The sequence below is a fragment of the Metopolophium dirhodum genome, chromosome 7, assembly GCF_019925205.1.
Source record: "Metopolophium dirhodum isolate CAU chromosome 7, ASM1992520v1, whole genome shotgun sequence".
Lineage (NCBI taxonomy): Eukaryota > Metazoa > Arthropoda > Insecta > Hemiptera > Aphididae > Metopolophium > Metopolophium dirhodum.
The window spans coordinates 13,548,939-13,569,271 of NC_083566.1; the positions used below are offsets into that span (position 1 = coordinate 13,548,939).

Genomic DNA, 20,333 nt, shown 5'->3' on the forward strand with positions numbered 1-20,333 from the left:
GAGTGGCCGAGCGGACTAAGGCGTCGGTCGCGACGCGCACCGACGCCGGTTCAAAACCTCGGCCGCGGGTGGCATTTTTCTCCGCACAAGTCACGGTGTCCGGAGAGAAGTGCAGCCATCCCCCACCCGGGCATGGCAGATACCTACGGATGCCCACTAAAAAATCTGCCAACACAAAAACACACGTGTTTAATGACCTACAATTCCTCCCCTACAAACAAAAACAAAACAGCTAATGGCCGCCATAGTTGCCGGGCTTCACGATCAATTAATAAAAATAAGTACTATATTATGGGTATTATACTATATTACTAAAGTTAAAACAATGCAATAAAAGATTAAAAAAACCAACATAAATATAGGAATTCCCTACATGATTGGCTTAATTGATCATAGTGGGGTAGGGTGACAGGTAATTCAAACAATGAAATATTTAATATAAATATTATTATAGTTGATTTTAAATGCATTTGATTATTGATACTACAGGTATACTACAAAGTAATTAAATTACAAATATATCTATATATATAAAAATAAGTGTACATTTTGAATACATTTTCTAACTCAAGATCCACCTAACCGATTTCAATAAAAATTTCAGGGCATATAAAAATTGATATGTAGATGGTTCTGTGAAGTTTGTACGCTGTGGGATAAGTGGTTCCGGAATTATGGTTGTGCACACCAGTTCATCCCAAACATACAAACAAACACTATCATTTTATTTATTAGTATAGGTAGATAAAAATGAATGTTAGTGTATAGATTAGACCTCTGGGAAGAAGATAGACTAATTTAAAAAGTGTTAAATTTGTTTTTTTTATTCATCGGATTTTAGTACGGTTGCGTTAGGCTTTTGTATTAATTGATTATATTAATCCTCCGTAGTTGGAATTAAGTAAAAATGACAAAATGGGTATAATTTTGATACTTTAGAGTTAAATCATACACTTACGTACAAACAGCACGGGGTCCGCGACCTACTGCTGCGAATTAGAATTTTTATTCCGGCAACAGAAAATTTAAAATAAATTTTGAACACCATACACCGAATATTAAATAACGAATTGAACAAAGTTTGAGTCATATAGAATTGGTATATTTAACGGGCAACGGAGTGTCAGCGGGATCAGCTAGTCATATATAAAAACAACTTAATCTTAAAATAATACTACAATTTAATACCGTCTTATCTCTATTAGTTCTTTCAAGTAGGTACGGCTTTCTGGGCTAACTACAATATACCGGTGAATATTTAATAACATAAGTTTTTTCAAGCGAGATTATTCTGTATAGTAGTACATTTTACCACAGGAATACTTTTTTCGTTGCATGCAAGTAAATCTGTATGTGTGAGTGTTATCAATTTTTTTTTTTCCATTTTACTTAAAAGTTATATTATACATTCCTATACAGTCTTATACATTCTAGGAATCCGATGTTCATTATACTTTCATATCCTTCAGCTAAATATTTATGGTCTGTTTTAAATTGTTGATTAAACTCAATCTTTCTTATTATTTTGAAATCGAAATTAAAAACTTGACAAAGCCGTACTATGTTTTGACAAATGTGTTTACATTAGTTTGATATTATAAATTATAATCTATAAATGCCAAATGGGACGAAAAATTAAATTTGTCAAGAGTGAATATGTTTGAATGTTACATCATTGAACTTGCCAACAGAACATCATTAAAAAAATAAGTAAATACTTGAAATCTGTTTAACTATTAATTTGTATTCTTATTCTAATTATTTCAATTTTTATTATAAGAAAAATGATTGTCTTTTATACAAATATTTCTATTGCAAGAGCCATGACAGATAATAAATTAAAATTGTCTAATTATAATAGACGGCTAAATTGGATAATTGTAACTAAAATCTTAGCTTAGTAGGTAAGTGAAATATCGATTTTCACATTTTAAATTGTAGATAATAGTCGTACTGACGTGGGACATGTAGTCTTATAATTCAACAAAGAAATGATACCAAGTGCATTTACAATAACATTTTAAAGTCCTGAGAAAATGCGAAATAAGAAGGTAAGACAACATTTCTACCCATCTTATTGGTCTTTGGTACGCCACACATTGCGAGAAAGCGTGTACAACATGTGCGATAATATTAGATACCTACTCAATAAAATAAAACAATTTAAAATAACGACGATACAATGCCATTGTCCAACTTATTAAAAATATAATATTATCACCAAAAACCATAAAATGCTTAAGTAGACTCTTTCTTAAAAACTAAATAATTTCATAAATTATTGTTAAGTGTCGTCGGGGGCAGACCGTCCATTATTTCGCTAAGTGTTTATTATTATTATGACTTATGAGATTTATCGTTCTGAATAATACTTCGTCGTGTATATTTCATTTTTCCACGGTTCAATTAAAAAAGCACAAAAGTCCACGTCAGCTAATACAATAGGCGTTCTTTAAAACATAGAAAGTATAAATTTATAGCCTCTCCATTAGCTGGTGAAAGTTATTCAAAACCCTTTAAAGAATCACAATGAACATTTTTACTCTAATAAACCCTTTTGTATATATACTTAATATATATAGATTACTCAATGTGTAGTACAACACGCCAAACTAATGGTTTCATACCAGGCAAGTCGATTTAAATACTTAAAATTAGTTGCTTCACACTTGGTGATTAAATGCTTAAAGTGAGGCACTCTTTAGCCAGTACACTCAAATGCATAACCCTATTTAGTACCTTCCAACAAACATAAGTTGAATAATTGTATTAGGTAATAAATTCGTATGTATACTGCTCGATATAATTATATGTTGTTTATCGATGAAAAATGAAACTATATACATACTGCGCAATAGTGGACATATAAATAATATTTAATATTAATATACATATATAAAATAATATTTAATTTCATTATTAAGTGAAATACCTAATACTCTATTTTAATTTGTTTCAAATATCTAGAGATGTAATATCTGTGAAATCATGGTAGGCCATTCTTACACTTTTACAGAAAAGTAAAAGAGTAATAATATGAGCTAATAAAATACACTTACTTTCTGGTTGTGTCCGTGCCTCCACAACATATATTATACAGGGTGATTCATCAAGCATGCTCGCCCAGTGCCAAAAATAGTATTTTTGAGCCACGAGAGGACATACTTTGTTGGTCCTCAATTTTTTTGGACTATTCAAATTCATGGACACACGGATTGGATATTTGGCATAGTATATATTATTAGATTAAGGCTTAGGAAATTTATGTGATCATAGCTCATCCCCATTTTTGATTCAGAGCTGAGCGTTGGTGCCATTAAATGTATTGATTTTACAATGATGTGAGGTTTTTTTGTGTCCATCTCTACCTTTTGTAGCAGATAAAGTGCTTCAACTTCAAGATCTTTTCTATTAGGAAAGTGAACATAATTTATACTATTCATGGGTTTATTACTACCAATTTTTTAATGAAAATCGGGTAGTTCTTTGGTTTTTAAAAACGAATAACCATACATACTTAATATTGTATACAATATATATTTTTTATAGTCGAAAAGCATGACAATAATACAAGGTTCTTCATATTATGTAAGTTGGTTAATATTATAATTAAAATTAAAAAATTGTGCATAAATCTACAATAATGATGTACAAGTGTTTGAAGTTTTAATTTTAAAAAAATTCGTTGAAATTGCAAAAATTTGAAAAACTATTTTGTAGTTTTAAAAATATTAATTAAATTTTATCAAAAATATATAAAATGTTCAATTTAAATAGCTAAGAATTAGTTTTGCATACTGTACCTATGCAATGTACAGTTATTTTGAATGGAAATGAAACCGGTAACTGTAAAATGTAAAATGTATCATTTGTGATGGAGCAAAAATTATATTGCTTAGTTCCTACGATTAAAAACGAAAAAACGTAATAATAGCTGTCAAGCTAACTTGCCTAAAAGAAAAAATAAGTGTTAAAATTAGTTTTAAAAAAACTAAAAAGGTTTTTTTAATTTAACTATTTATAAATTGTATTTTATTTTAATTAATTTAATATACAATAATAATAACATTGACTATTACTACATTTTCACGTGATATAAAATTATATAATAATATAATATACGGTAAACCCAGTTGTCTTCTGAAAGTCCATCAAATCAAATTTTAGAAAAAGCCCTTCGTCATGCAAAACTAGAGAGTAACCTCGGTCAGAACATACCAAGTTTATCACTGTACGTTTGGCCATTGTCGAGAAATCGCGCGGACAAACAGACAAGATTCAAAGTTTAGTTAAAACCTTTAAAAACAATATTAATGATTTAAAATATTTCACACATTATATATTTTAATGGGATTCAAAACACCAATAATTAAACATCGTTGTTTGCCAAATGTTTCGTATTAACTTCAAAGGTTAAAAACTATCACGATTGATAAACGTTTACAGCCTGACCATTGCACATCAATTTCTTAGAGTGTCTGGTCCTCGTGGAGATGAACAACAATAATATTGTTATATTATAGTTATAATATTACGTGTTATATCATAATATAGTTGGTTTATATCTATATCATCTAGACCCGTCAGTTGGATCCAAGAGTTGACTGATTAATAATCTTAATGTATGCCAAGTTTTGAGTGAAACAAAGACGTCCTTTTGTTCGAGCATGTGAGGTGCCCAATCACGAACGTCCGTCTACAAAACCCATTCGTTATCATAAACACTTAGTCAGTTCTCGAATGACCCTCGTGACCGAATATGAGTACCTTATTTCGTGTACTCAAACCGACCGAGCCGCGAGTTTTTTGTTCGTGGATTTTTTTCTATGTATTTTTTTCATTATTACTCATTGTTTAATAGTAATCATTTACAATGGCCCGTGTTGAAATACAATTCAAGTTGCTTCAGTGGATTAACTTTCAATGGACGAAACACGTACTATATTATATAGGTAATGCAATTGATATAATATTATCTTGAGAAGTCAACTAATACTTAGGTACATAATATGATGGGACTTAATTGGTTCACTATGAACTATATATTATGTATATTTTGTTTTATGCATATTTTTTTTTTGAAAATAAAGCACAAAAAATATGTCAAATACCTAGCTACTCAATTATGTTTATTTTATTTAGAACGTTTTTTAATTAAAATAAAACAACGGAAGTGACCATATAATATTTAATAAAATATATGAAATATTTAAAATAGCATATTTCTATTATTTTTTTAATTTCCCTTATTTGTTTATCTTTAAAAACAGTTTATTATTTATTATTAAATTTTTAATAGAATCATTGATAACTGTAACGTATTAATTTCTCCTAATATTTTCTATTATACATAATGTTGTAGAAAAAAAAAAGATAAAGAATTAAAATTATAGATTTATTTTGGTTGTACACGAAAATTAAAAACAAATGCATTTTAAATCGAGGATTAATATTATAGAAAGTCGTTTCTTAAATTTATTTGACATAAAATATATTATTGTTTTTCTACAATATAATTTTTATTATGAGTTTCATTTGTAATTTACGTAGATAATTATAGTTTAGAATTGTTTTTCGTATACAATGATATTATATCATTAAATTCAAATTTATTTACCCACTTGTACAGTAACCTACTGTACAGCAGAGCGACATTCACTTACCCGTTTTTTTATAGTTTATTTTAAATATAGTAATTATTTTTAGTAATGTATAAATAGCACTTCTTCATTTTAAAATAAAACACAATATTTTTTTTAACAATATATATTCCTAAACATTATTTAAAATTGTTAAACAATAAAATATTAGTACCTATAGGCTATAATTGTCTAATAAGGGATTATATTAACATCGATTAAGTTATCTCGTAAAAAAATATTTTTTTTGAAGATATAATATAATATTAAATAGTTTAGAATACATATTAGGTTATATTATGTAGGTATAATGTTATTTTTTAAAACATTCATAAGTTATTCTGTGCACAAAAGATGAAAATTAAATTTATAAAAATTAAAAATTAATTTTGCGTTGTTTCAAATATAATAAGTTAAACGTAAAAAAAAAATCGATTAACATTTTAAGAAATTATGTGTTAAACTCAGTAGTATAAGAAACAATATCTTATGATAAAACATATTAATTATTATTACTACATTATAGTTCTGAAATTTAAATAGGTGGGACTTATATTACATTGTTTATTCTTTCATAGACCATAGTGGTACACTATTGTAGATTGCTGTTTATGGTCGTCTACACACAAAATGATAGCTAAAATAATTGTAACTTAAATTTAACATCTAAGTACTGATTTTATGGTTTTAAAATTGTACGTTAAAGAAGCTTGACATTATAATTGTATGTCATTTACACTTTATGGGTGTATTCATTAGCATATTATTTTTTGACAAATTGATTTTGGCACTTTACCAAAATAACAAAATAATGAAGTTTTGGTTTGGCTAAATCCCCAGTCAAAAATATCGTGGCTAATAATAAAATGAATTGCCTGTTTGAAATTGTTTTAATGTAAATAAGGTAAAAGTTTTAAACTTGGTAATATTAAAGAGGCGTGGTACAAAAAAAACCAAACAGATCTCAGATTTCCTGAAATCTAAAAATTAATACTCTATTTCGTTTTACATAATTTGGACTTTGTCAAAAACATTCTTTTGATGTCCCTTGAAATATGAAATACACTCCTTATTATTTTCGTTTATTATAAAATAGGTGTATTATTTTATAATTAATAATTTGATTTCATTAAATAGATAAATCGGTACAATTTACATTGTTACTAATGTAAATTCAAATTAACACTAAAATACGTCATATACGTGTCACTGCGCCATTAGCCTTATCGTTTTAATAATAATATTTATTATTAAAACCAATTTCAACCATTTACAAACAAAAATGTCCATCATAAATCTTATAATCCCTGTTTGAGCACCTCCCTGCGTTGGAATTTGCTCTTTACTCTCTGTACCAAATATCATCAAAATCAGTCTAACCGTTTAGGAATACATAAAGGACACACACTCACATTCATTTGTGTGTACATAGGTATATATATATCTAAGCGATCCATAAGTAACGGATAATATTCTTGATATTAATTTTCACGAGTTTATTAATTTAATAATATAAGTATAATAGTATAATAGTATAATATTATTTAAATCAAACCTTTGGATATACATATTTACTTAGACATAACTATATTATTTATTGAAAAATAAAATTTCTGACAATAATGTTTGTTTGGTTATTAAGTTAAAAACAAATATAATTTTAAAAGTTTTTCGTAAAAAGGAAGATGGATTAATATCAGTTTTATTGTATCAACTATCAATCATAATCATCATGAGTTCACACTCTAGTTCAAATCCAACGTGTACCTGTAAGAAATAATGAAGACTTTTAATAACGTATTAAAATTGAAACGTGTAAACACAAAAGAATAAACGACCCAATACAACATTTTTATTTTTTATTTTTTGTTTAAGGTATTAAAATATAAGATTTTTTTTCTTTATTAAATAAAATAGTATTAAAAATATTTATTTAAGCACAAATATAATAGAATGAAAAAGTACACTCAAGTATATAGTAATTGATAAAATAAACATATGATATAAATTTCAAGTGTCTATGGTTTTTCGTTTATGAATGACAGCAAAATAAGAAAATCGCTACATGAGAAATTGAGTGAATATCCAATCTTGTAAGAATATGAACTTGTTTGTAAACATCTTTTTTTTGATAAACGTAGACAAATTTATGAGAAATCTTTTTATTATTTTTCATCTGTCTTTGAAACAACTTATTAGGAACTTTCTATTAAATTTTCAAGATTTTTTACTCAACAAATAAAATTGTATACTTGTAAAATTGGAAACTAAAAATGTCCGTATACAGCTCAAATTTTATCTTAAGTACACGTTAATTACATTGTATTTATTTTTAATACAAGACTACAAGTCACATTTAATTCATATTGAAATAATAAACATTTAATTTATAATACATTTTAAAAAATATTAATAACAATAGATTATTATTATAGTTTTTTTTATTATACATGTTTTGTTTGACTCTGGCGTTATACTTTTTACAATGTAAATAAAAATGAAACAGTAATTTTGGGGGACGGAGTGGCCCAGCGGACTAAGGCGTCGGCTGCGACGGAGCCGACCCAAGTTCGATTCCTCGGCCATGGGCGGCATTTTTCTTCGGACAAATCACGGTGTCCGGAGAACAAGTGCTGCCATCCCCCACCCGGGCATGGCAGATACCTACGGGTGCCCACTTGAAAATCTGCCAAAAACTGCACACACGTGTTTACCAACCAATAGTATCCTCCCCTACAAATAAACAAAGAAACAGCTAATGGCCATAGTTGCCGGGCTTAAATGATCAATTAAAAAAAAAAAAGACAGTCATTTTATTAAATATCTGAATATATTTAAACTTGAAAATATAATATATCACTAAGTAGTAACTATTTTTAATCTAACAGACTCTTATTAGTTGTTATTTATAATAATTACTTAGCCATTGAAAAATGTAAAAATTATCACACAATAGTATACACTATAGTACACATTAAACATCAAACATTAAACATTTAACTTTTTCATATAGAATAAAAGTCAGAACAGTAAATACTCATACAGACATAAACTCATAACAGTCACAGAATCATTGATATTATCATTGAGTAATGATTTTTGGTGGTTGCGTAGAACCACACAATTTTTTTGCACTTTGCTATGAATCGAACCGATGACTGTGTGAGTCGTAGTCAACTGCGTGACCACTGCACCACTCCAGCCCCAAGTATATAGGTAATAATCTATACTCAATGATATTTTTATATAATATTATTATATATGTACTTATTATCAATTGTGTTGAAAACCAGCAAAATAAACAGCTGTGGTACATTGATAACAACCATACAACCTCAAAAATTAATTAAGTTATGAAAAATGCATTAACACTAAAATTTTCAACATTTTCAGAAAATTTCTACGAAAAATAATTTTTCAACTCAACATTTTTAAGCTTACATCTCTAGCCACCTCTGTTATACGATTCATTTTTGTAAACACAGTTGTACTTGTATGTATTATTATTTATTATAGGTACATAATAAAATCTTAGTGATAAGAAAAAATACTCTTAAGTTATCACTCAGAAAGCGTAACTATATATTATTAGGATTCAAATAAAAAAGGTGGATAAGTGGATGTCGCTCTGCTGTACAGTAGGTTACAAGTGGGTCACTGTAATGGATGGTGTTAAATTTGAATTCAATGATATAATATCATTGTATAAGAAAAACGATTCTGAGCGAAAAGGGTCAGCCAGCCTATGATATTACTAAGTATATTTGATGATATTATTGTGAATAAAGTAATTTATATATAACCTATTTACGTGGAACCTTGTTTTAAATTTTCAATCCTTAGCCATAAAAGTTAAACATTTTATACATTTTTAACTACAAAATAATTAATAAATTATAAATTTGATAAATTTTGTCAAGATTTGAACTTTAAATGCTTATAAAAAAAAATTGTGCATATGTATTTTTAATATTTTTCAACTGGTATTAGAACGATAAATCAGGAGCCTTATATTACATTTTCACGCTTTTTTTCCCAACAAAAAATTTTTTATTGATATTTATAGAAAAAAAAAAACTAAAAAAATTGAAAACTGACAATGTCCGTAAACCGCTCAAAAAGAGTCAAAATATTTTCAAAATGTTATGGTGTATAGAAAATGCTAATACAAACATTCAGTGAAATTTTCAAGTATCTACAGTCATACGTTTTTTAATTACAACAAAATAAGAAAATCGTTACATGAGAAATCGAGTGAATATCAAATGTTGTAATAATATAAATTTCAGACGCTCATAAAAATTTAATTTAAGTTTCTTCTAGATATTTTTTTTTTGATAAAGGTAGACAAACTTATGAGTAATCTTATATTACATTTTCAAATCTTAGATTTAAAAAGAAAAATTTTAATGAATTCTCAACTCAAAATAATTTGCTAATTTTCGTGATTTTTCCGTATTTTGTAAAAATTTGAACTTTAAATGCTTATAAATAAAAACTGTGACTAAGGATTTTTAATTTTTTTCATCTGCCTTTGAAACAATAATCTAGGAGCCTTCTATTAAATTTTCAAGCTTTTTTACTCAAAAGATAAAATTTTATTGATATTTATAGGAAAAAAAACTAAAAAAATTGAAAACTGACAATGTCCGTAAACAGCTTAAAAAGAGTCAAAATATTTTATGGTGTATAGAAAATGCTAATATAAACATTCAGTCAAAATTTCATGTCCCTACGGTAATTTTTTTTAGAGTTACACCAAAAACCAAAATCTATTTTCTCAAAAACAGATTTTGCGTAAAAATTCACGTTTTTCCTTAATTTTTATTTTGTTTTTCACGTTGCTTTTGAAAACTACTGGGAAATTTTTACTTTTGACCCCCCAAAGTACCAACTAGATTCACTTTCCTATCAGAAAAGTTACTGTTGAAGAAATTCCAAGCACTTTTACTGTCCTAAAAGGTGATGACAAACACAAAAATTTAAAAATTTAAAAAATTAAAAATTAAAAAAAAAACACACATCATTGTAAAATCAATACATTCATCGCTTCGCTCAGAATCTAAAAAATGTCTTGTCCAATTCAAATAGTTAAAATTAATTATAATAACTTTATTTTACAAGATAACGTTAATCTGTTACTATTAATATTATAGGATGTTACCACTGAGTATCCTCCCTAATCACACGATTCATGTTATCCTTTTATTATCAAAAACTTATTGTACAAAAATTAATGTATAAATCATAGATTATTTCAATAAAAAAAAAAATAACTTTCTTGTAAATTTGTTATAATATACAAGCACAGCACTTTAGGTATATATTAATAAAAATAATAATACATTATGCTGTTCAAGTGTAAATAATGAATTATTTTCATTTTTCAATAGTGATTAAAATTTAAAATATTATTTTTTACATCATTGTATATTATTATCCATTTCAGATATTAAAACAATTAATTTTCGATTTAGTAATATTGAACTATATTCACTTATCCTAAATATAATACATATAATAATTTAATCATTTAAAATATGATTTATGAATTAAAAAATATTTCTTTTTCATTTTTTTTTTTTATTGCGAGGGTTGTTGTATAAAGTCCATTCTATTCATATACAATATATTATTACATACATTGATAAATTACCTACGGTCTAGAGCACGTTTTTAACTCGATAATAATAACTAAAATAAATTCACGTGTCTTAAATATGTTGTATGGTAATCAACTATAGTAACATTTGAATGCCTATCTATAATATTTTCTATCTGTTGTCTTCATAAATCAAACGAAGATTATAGGTTAAACGGAACTCCCACAAAAGTCATCAGAAATATAAATGAAAGGCAAAGCTTATAATACTAATAGTGGCTGACCCAAGTCGGGTATTGACAAAGTCAAAACCTTCCATATTCCTCTATTGTGCCTACAGTCAAATGCAATTTCCGTATTAAAGGACATTACAGAAATCTATGGTATGTGAATTATGTGATATACATTTATTGTATATTTCGTATATTTCCAGTAACTGATTTGAATTTTTTTTTTTTAAATATTGTTTAAAAAAAAACAGTTTTTTGATTTTAATCAGCATAATGAACTGCAAGTTAAATATTTACCATTTAATAATATTAACCACACATTACTTAGCAATATTTTAGTATTTTTTTTTTTTAATTTCAAGCTTTTATAAATATCATACTTATAGAAGCAAAACAATGAATAGTGAGTTTTAAACAAAAATTTGATCATGAGCATACAAAATAATGTATATCAATGTAACTGGTAAGTTGTAGAATGGCGGGAAATCTTACGAACAGAGCAGAACTCCACTAAAACTAACCTATATTATACTGGCTTTCAATTATTTTAAATGTGTATAGTAAGTTAGTCATGTTAAGTGTATGTGTTTTAATATTCAGTTATACATTGTAGTTGAGATTTAAAATAAATACATAGGACATAACATATTTTATATATTTTAAAATAGTCATGATTTGATTTTGACTGTAGAGTATGTATTAAAGTGCTGTGAAAATTCTGAATCAAAAAACTGTACAAAAAACAATTCATAATAATATTGATACTATTGTCTACTACTTACATTTTGTATTCACTGTGTAATGTGTATGTATAATATTTGTGGGTATTTAGTACTCTATAGTCTATAGTATAAATTATATACCACTGGAATTGTGTTTACTGGATGACAATAGTTGCAAAAACTATAGAATATAATAATATATTACAACTATAATATATACCTACATAAGATTTGAAATAGTATTTAACTGATCGTGGGAAGTCCATGGATTCAGGGTGGAACTGAGTGAACTGTATTAATTAACCCGCGGCAACTTAGGCCATTGGGTGGTTTTTACTGTGGGGGAGGGTACTGTAGGTTTTGAACACGTGTGTGTTTGTTTTGGCAGAATTTTTAAGTGGGCACCCGTAGGTATCTTCCATGTCCGGGTGGGGGACGGCGGCCTCTCTCTCCGGACACCGTGACTGCCCGAAGAATAATGCCACCCGTGGCCGAGTTCGAACCGGCGACGGTGCGCGTCACAACCGACGTCTTAGTCCACTCCGTTCCCCATTATATTGTTATAAATAATAAAATAAACTATACACGCGTATGGCGAAGTTAAAATATAATATTGAAATATATCTAAATTATAGGTTTATTTGTTGATATATTTCTTTAAGTTGACCATGAATCAAGAGGAAATCAAAAATTACACATTTTCTAATAAATCAGTATAAATTTATTATAAACCTCATGTCTTATTTTTAACGAAAAATCGATTATTTAAATTAATTTACTTATAATGAATTCTATTATTTTATTAAAATCAATTAAGTTATTGATTTTGGTTGGATAAAATAATATTATATGTATTAAAATTTGATATTCAAAAAAGAAATATGTCAATAGTATAAATTCATATTTTTCTTATATTAATTTGTCAATATAATTATAGCGATACAAATATTGAGTTAAATTCGATATTATTTTTACATCACGTGCAACGGCTCTTGGAACTTGATATAGTTGAAACTTGAAAGTGACCCTATAGGTTTCAGAGGGTTGATAAAGACCTTGTGCTAAAGTTATGCTCCATAATATGCGAGTACTTAGTTGCAAGTAACTTGTTATTAATAAATATTTGTTTGTATTGTTATTAGGTACCTAAACACTAGTATTATTATTGGAAAAGTTTTATAAATAACTTATACTTCTCAGTAAGTGAAATTTTACAAAAAATAATTTAATATTTTTTTAACTAGCTACATTACTTTTATCTCATTTCATATTATTATTACTATTCTGTAAATTTACAATAATTTCAGGATAAAAAAAATAGGTCAGCGCATTTTGGTGGTGGATGTTTGTCCATCCTTCGGGCCTCGGACAGGATAATGTAATTAAAATTAAAAAGCTCATAAGTCGCTCAAATGTTTTGAAAATTTTACCATGTCTAGGTATGGATAATATAAGTAAAAAACCCAAATTTCAAGTTTTTAACCGAATTACAACAAAAAATCTCCCAAAATTAAAATGTCTATAAATAGCTCAACAATGGCTAAAATTTTCCGAACTTTAAACCGTAAAGAACAAAATCCATAAATCAACAAAAAATATCTCTTGTCATTTTTCATTTGAAACAATATTTCTGGTAGAAAACGTTGACCGTAATTATTTAATATTATAAAATCGTGAAATTGTACGTTTTTTCACCTTTAACCGCTTTTATTTTGAGCAGCGTTTCGAAAATCGAAAAATTACCTATCTAAAGTACTAGCTCAAGAACATTACCTTTCAGAAAACATGCTATACTTGATACTCTTGAGCAAGTTTAGAGGGAGAAAAAGTGTTTACAGAATAAAAAAGAAAAAGCAATAAACATCATTGTAAAACCATTACATTCCTCGCTCCGCTCAGAATCTAAAATTGAATGTTATTAAAAGAATAATATTATGGTTTGTTTTAATTCTTTATATATATAGATATTAAATACCTATCTAAAATATCCTTAAAGGTCAGTGAATGTGATCTAAAACGTATGTGAAGTAATGTATTTCACAGCAATATTCTGTAATGTTTATTCTAAATAAACCACTAAAATAAATAACAAGACTTGGAATAAATTTACCGTCGATCATTTATAGTCGATAAGTAACTAATTTGTCCCATGCCCAAGAAACTACAAAAAATAGGCATTTGACTTAAATGTGATTATAAGCAAACAAGCAGTGAAAACTATGTTCTTAATATTTAACACAAGCTTATGACGTATAATATAGACTTAGTAGGAACCTATTATGTATTTAGTTGACTGGACGAATTACAGCTTAATACTTACATGTACTTGTGTTTTCGTAAATAGGTGTTTAGTTTGATGCTAGTTGTTTGGCATTTATGAAAATAATCTTCAGTTGAACCGTTTTGGAATCAATTGACATTAAAATATTCAATGGTGAAAAGATTTGTATCATCTGTGGTATTATGACCAATTTTTCACGTCAGTATAATCTGTTATACCAGGCAGAAGATTCAAGAATATCATTAATATTTTCGTCATTTCGTGGACATTTTAATACATCTGAGAAGTACAATACAAAGCATAAAACATTGTCTGGAAATAAAAAAAGAAAAACCCGCGGGCTTAATAAATTTAAATAAAACGCAATGAAATATTACGTTTCATGAGGAAAAAATATTTTAAAAAAATTTAAAATATAAAACAAAAAAAGCTCTTTATTTTAAGTTTTAATGGTTTTATACTATTCTATTATATAATTCCATTACATATTTCTTCAACTATTAAAAGTTTAAGAATAGGATATTCAAAATATATTTGATGTAATTTAATCTAAACCTGCCTAAAATTGTTGCCCGTTTTAAACTCTTAACGTGAATATACACTTTTAACCTTACAATATATAATTGAATATTGATCTATAATAGTGATTCATATTGAAAATAATTAAGATGACGTTTAACTAGTATACAACATAGCAAATTTACGTTCAGTAGAACAGACTAATGTTATATTGTTAGCTTTAATATTAGAGTAAATTTACCTAAGCACAAACTTAAAGATGTGAACATTATCTGTGTTCTCTTTTTTGTATTTTACGATATTTTAATTTTTAAGAATGTTATGAGCATTTAAATATTTAAATATTTTACATACTTATGACTCGCTTAAAAATATAAATATAGTATAAAACCAACAAGAAAAAACACAGATAATGTTCTTATCTTCAAGTTCATTCATAAGTCAATTTACTTTAATATTTAAGCTAACAAGTAACAATACAAAATTTGTTTTGCTGAACTCAAATTTTTATATGTCCTTCGTTAGTATGACAAATATAATACATGCGGGTGTGGCTCATTATATTTGATACAAAAATATTATTGAAGAAATAAAATCGTCAATAATTCCTACATTATTTTAACAAAAGTTATCAAATATAAATAACCTGAGGCTTAAATTTTAATAAGGGTTTAAGTTAAATACTGAAGGAATTGTTTTTGTAGTTATTGACTAATATATAATATCATTGTGTATTTGTGTTAATAAAATCAAACTCTATAACTAAATATTATTCTTCAAAGCAAAATTCAATATTGTGATTTTTATTGAAATCATTACAAACTATTTTCAAACAGATAATGAATATAAATTTTAAAGATGAAAATATTATAAACCATACCACATAAATAGGGTACACTATATACAATTTTGAATTTTTTTTGTGGAAGGAAAAACTAGAATAGGTATTCGTATTGGATTATCAATAATTCCTATATGATTTAACAATATTTATCTTCTTATCTTATCTAGATAAATCAACTGTTATCTGATTTTCTGATTTATCAAATTGTAATACAATAATATAATCCATAAAAACAAAAATATATTTAGTTTAAGTTAATCTAAGCAACTAATTGAAGTAACTATTAAATGTAATTATACTTTTAACCAAAGTACCTGCCTACTATGGCATATAAATTATAAGTACCTACATCAATCGTATAAATGTAAAAATATTATATTACACCTATGAATATATCTACGTAATGTATTTCCATGTTCCGCAGTACAAAATATTTAAACAAGTTTATGGTTTACTCGTTTTAAGTTTAAATTGATGTGTTTTATACTTTTATCACATATAACTTATAATCATATTGATGTAAGTAGAACTTTAAAAGAAAATCTTAATGTTGTCTAGAAATGGGATGTTGAAATTTTTCGTTTTAACTTTAAAATATTATCAAACCCACATCGCCACAGGGAAAATAGACTACAATTTAAGTTTATCATAATATAATGTTATTTAGTTAAAAATATTCCTTTAAAATGCAAAAAAGTATTCGTTTATAACTAACTATAAATAATATTTTATAAATTATAATATAAATATATAAATGCATGAAATAATATTATAGTTTGGTTTTATACTTATTTTATAGTTCATTCGTCATACATTCTATTTTATTGATAATTAGGTAATAATAAATATTAAATGTTTATTGTAGTTCTATACTTCAAAGAATAGTAATAAAATACCTATTTCCGATATTAAATAATAATTTATATACCTAGTAAACTTATAGCCTATATAACCATTATATTACTATCTAACATAATATTTGTTTAAGGTCAATCGTTTTACTATATCCCAGTATACCTACAATAATAGGAAAAAAAAAATGTCATTACAAACCTTTATTTAATTTGTACGAATACTCAATGACGAACTGATAAGAGAATATTCTCAGTGGTGAGATGGGACAATTAACTGTATAATAAACAACTATTAGAGGGATGGATTAAGGCGTCGGTTGCGACGCACATCGGCGCCGGTTCGATGCCAGCCGCGGGTGACATTTTTCTTCGGACAAGTCACGGTGTCCGGAGAGAAGTGCCGCCATCCGCCCCACCCGGGCATGGCAGATACCTACGGGTGCCCACTAAAAAATCTGCCACACCAAAAACACACGTGCTTAATCTTACAGTACTCTCCCCCACAGTAAAAACCACCCAATGGCCTAAGTTGCCGCGGGTTAATTAAAAAAAAAAAAAAACAACTATTATATCGTTCTATATTTATAATATAATTACCTCGTTGGCAAATAAAATATTATACTTACAAAACATTTTTATAAATGTATAGTGCACATTACTTTACACTATGGTAATTATTTATAAAATTCATAGGTATTTTATAATATAAGTGATATAGTGAAATCAGTTCAATAACAATATAACTTGCACATAAACGTTTGTCCAATCACGGGTAACATAATGAAATGTTGATAATTAATACAAGACTGATTTTGAAGTTAATATAAATTATTCATTACCTATATTATTGCTATTCAAATGTATGGTTTATTTATATTATTGCTATTCAAATTTATTATTAATTTAGGTACATTTTAACTATAGTATTATGCAGATTTAATGAAAAGTCTAAAATGTGTACCTATACCTATCTAATGTGAGAATAATAATTTATAATATGTTCTAGGAAAAAATTTTAAAATTAATTGTTTTTTTTTTTTTTTCATTTTGGGTTAAGGCTTTGACTACTTAGGTAATTAGCCTGTGATACTGTAGATTTTGTTTACTCGTGATTTGTTAATTGTTTTTATGTAGTAAAATAAATACCACATGCAATATTATTGTTATTATAATACTTGATAAAAACAGTTTATTATAAGTTGAATACATTGTTTAATGTACTTAATGGTGATCAGGTTTAGTATTAAATATTTTTGTGTTTTGTAAAGATGTGATAGTATTTTATCATATATTTTTATTATAACAACCTAACCTTCAGACATGAGCCCATTAATTGTCGCTAGTCTAGTACCTATTTGGACCACATCGAAATAACTGAGTTGCCTAATTGTGCTCAACTAGTAAATTACAGTGGTTATCTATTTCAAGTTTCATCTGAACAACTGAAGGACTTAATGTACAGTATGCAATGTGCTCCTGACTCTTGATAGCACTATAAATCTTTTATCGCACCTACTATGTTCTGCGACCTGTGTCATAAGGGTTAGGTATATATTAAATACTTGTCATTGCCTATTATTGACCGTTTAATGATTAAGCGAATGTCATAGTTATTACTTACTGAGCACTTCATACAATATAGTGAACTTTACTATTAATTTATTAAATCATTCAAGCGTTAAATATTATTTGTATATGATACCTAGTTATTTTAATAACATTTAAGAAGTCCATTTAAAATATAGAGACATGTATAACATGATAATAATATTACCTTTACATTAAATAATGCGATCATAATATTATACTGAACATTTTATAGTATATTTTGTAGTGACTTACGTTTTTTATGTCTTACGATAGTTTATTTTGAATGAATTATTTAAATTTTTGAATAACGAATGCGAACGTAATTTCTATCAGTATAATTAGATAAGGTATAGTAAGTTTAAGTTAATCATTGACGTGACAAAAAAAAATCTCCATGAATGGCGGAAGACCATGTAAGGAGATATCATACAAAATATTAGAATATACATAGAATTTAAATATTTGGGTCAAATATTTATCTTCGTCCATAAAAATCATTTTTATATTACACAATGTTACATATTACATTGAACCTATCGACTATAGAATATTCCTTCGGCCTTATTCATACACATAAAAATAGAATTTCCATGAAAAGATAGTCTTCTTCAATAATTATATACGTATTACGTTTACCAAAGGACTATAAGGACCCAAAAAATTGAATAGGATTTTTCCCCCAAATGGTAAAAAAAGAAATTAAAGGATTACGGCACGTTGTATGTATTATGTTAAGTATTTTCCATTGTTATTCCCCAAACATTCTACAAGTTAAAATTATACTGTGTACACAATAAATCATTACCTAGTAAAATTGCAACTTAAAAACAAATAATTGAACAAAATAAAGTAAAAACACTAATTAGTATATGAAATAAAACAGATTTATTTATAATTGTTTTATAGGTTCCCATATAATAATAAATATTTTAAATTGCATATATAATAGCCTTATACTTCAACAATATATTATTATTATTTAGTAATTATTTAGGTATATCAATTATTATTGTGAATCCATGAAATCCGTGTCAGTGAGAATATTAATATAGTAAATACTTTAAAAATTGACTTTTCAATTTAATAATGTTGTTACACGATACAAAACATATCTATAACAAAATCCTATGGTTATATTATATTTTATTAAAAAAAACTTGCAAATTTTTTTCTCATATATTTTTTAATCACTATTCAGTGATTCCTATAATAATTACAAATATAATAAAAAAAAATGTAATTTAAGAAATAAGAATCATAATTAATTATAATAACTAGACCGAATGAGAAATAAGTAATAACTATAATAACTAATAACTATTAAACTATATAATTTAAACATACTGAGCATACATTATATAATATATAGTATTGAACAATCCAATTTTTAATATTCTTTCCATATGCATTTATTATATTATTTAGACTGGTTAAGTAACCATATATTCTAGTTATATGTTTTAATATAATACAATAAAATAAATGTTTAGTTTAAATAAAGACATTTACAGGTTAAAGTTTTTCAACAATATATTATGTTTCATTTAATTATGTTGTCTATATTAAGTAGGTAAGTACTGTAGACAGCTAGGTCAGTTTTATAGTTGTAAGCCTCGGGGTTTGTTCATTTTAGATGTCTCTTCTGTAGTATGTTGTTTTGAGTGGGGTACTTAGGAATTCACTATAATTTTGTTCTGAATTTTTTTGTAATGATTTTTTTTTTATTGTTTAATGTAGGTAAAGCTAGTTGTGCTAGTTAAAAAATTATGAAGAAATCTAGTACTGCTGTGAATAATATTTTTGTAAGATATCGTCAGTATTTATTGATTACCTACAAAATAGTACAATACACAGTACATACTTAGATATTCATAAATCTGGCTAGGCTATCGAATCGTATTATATTATTTTATACTAATTATCACCTTGAAATTATATATTTACCTAGTAAAATAAATTGTTTATTATCACGAATATAATATGTATATATAATATGGTGCCAAATTCATGAAACTGCTGATTTTACGAAATTGGCAGAGCAACTTCCGATTT

The 20,333-nt window shown here is 26.5% G+C and overlaps 1 protein-coding gene across 2 annotated transcripts in view; it reads left to right on the forward strand.

The window, feature by feature from the left end:
* Positions 1-20,333, forward strand: part of LOC132948754 (uncharacterized) — a 196,723-nt gene that overhangs the window by 66,460 nt on the left and 109,930 nt on the right. Inside the window, exon 1 of one of the 2 annotated variants that reach the window (XM_061019393.1) lies at positions 4,730-4,952. The exons of the other annotated variant lie outside the window; for it this stretch is intronic. The gene's annotated coding sequence lies outside the window, so the exon portion shown is untranslated. Of the gene's footprint in view, positions 1-4,729; positions 4,953-20,333 lie in introns of those variants that run through there. 2 annotated transcript variants of the gene reach the window in all.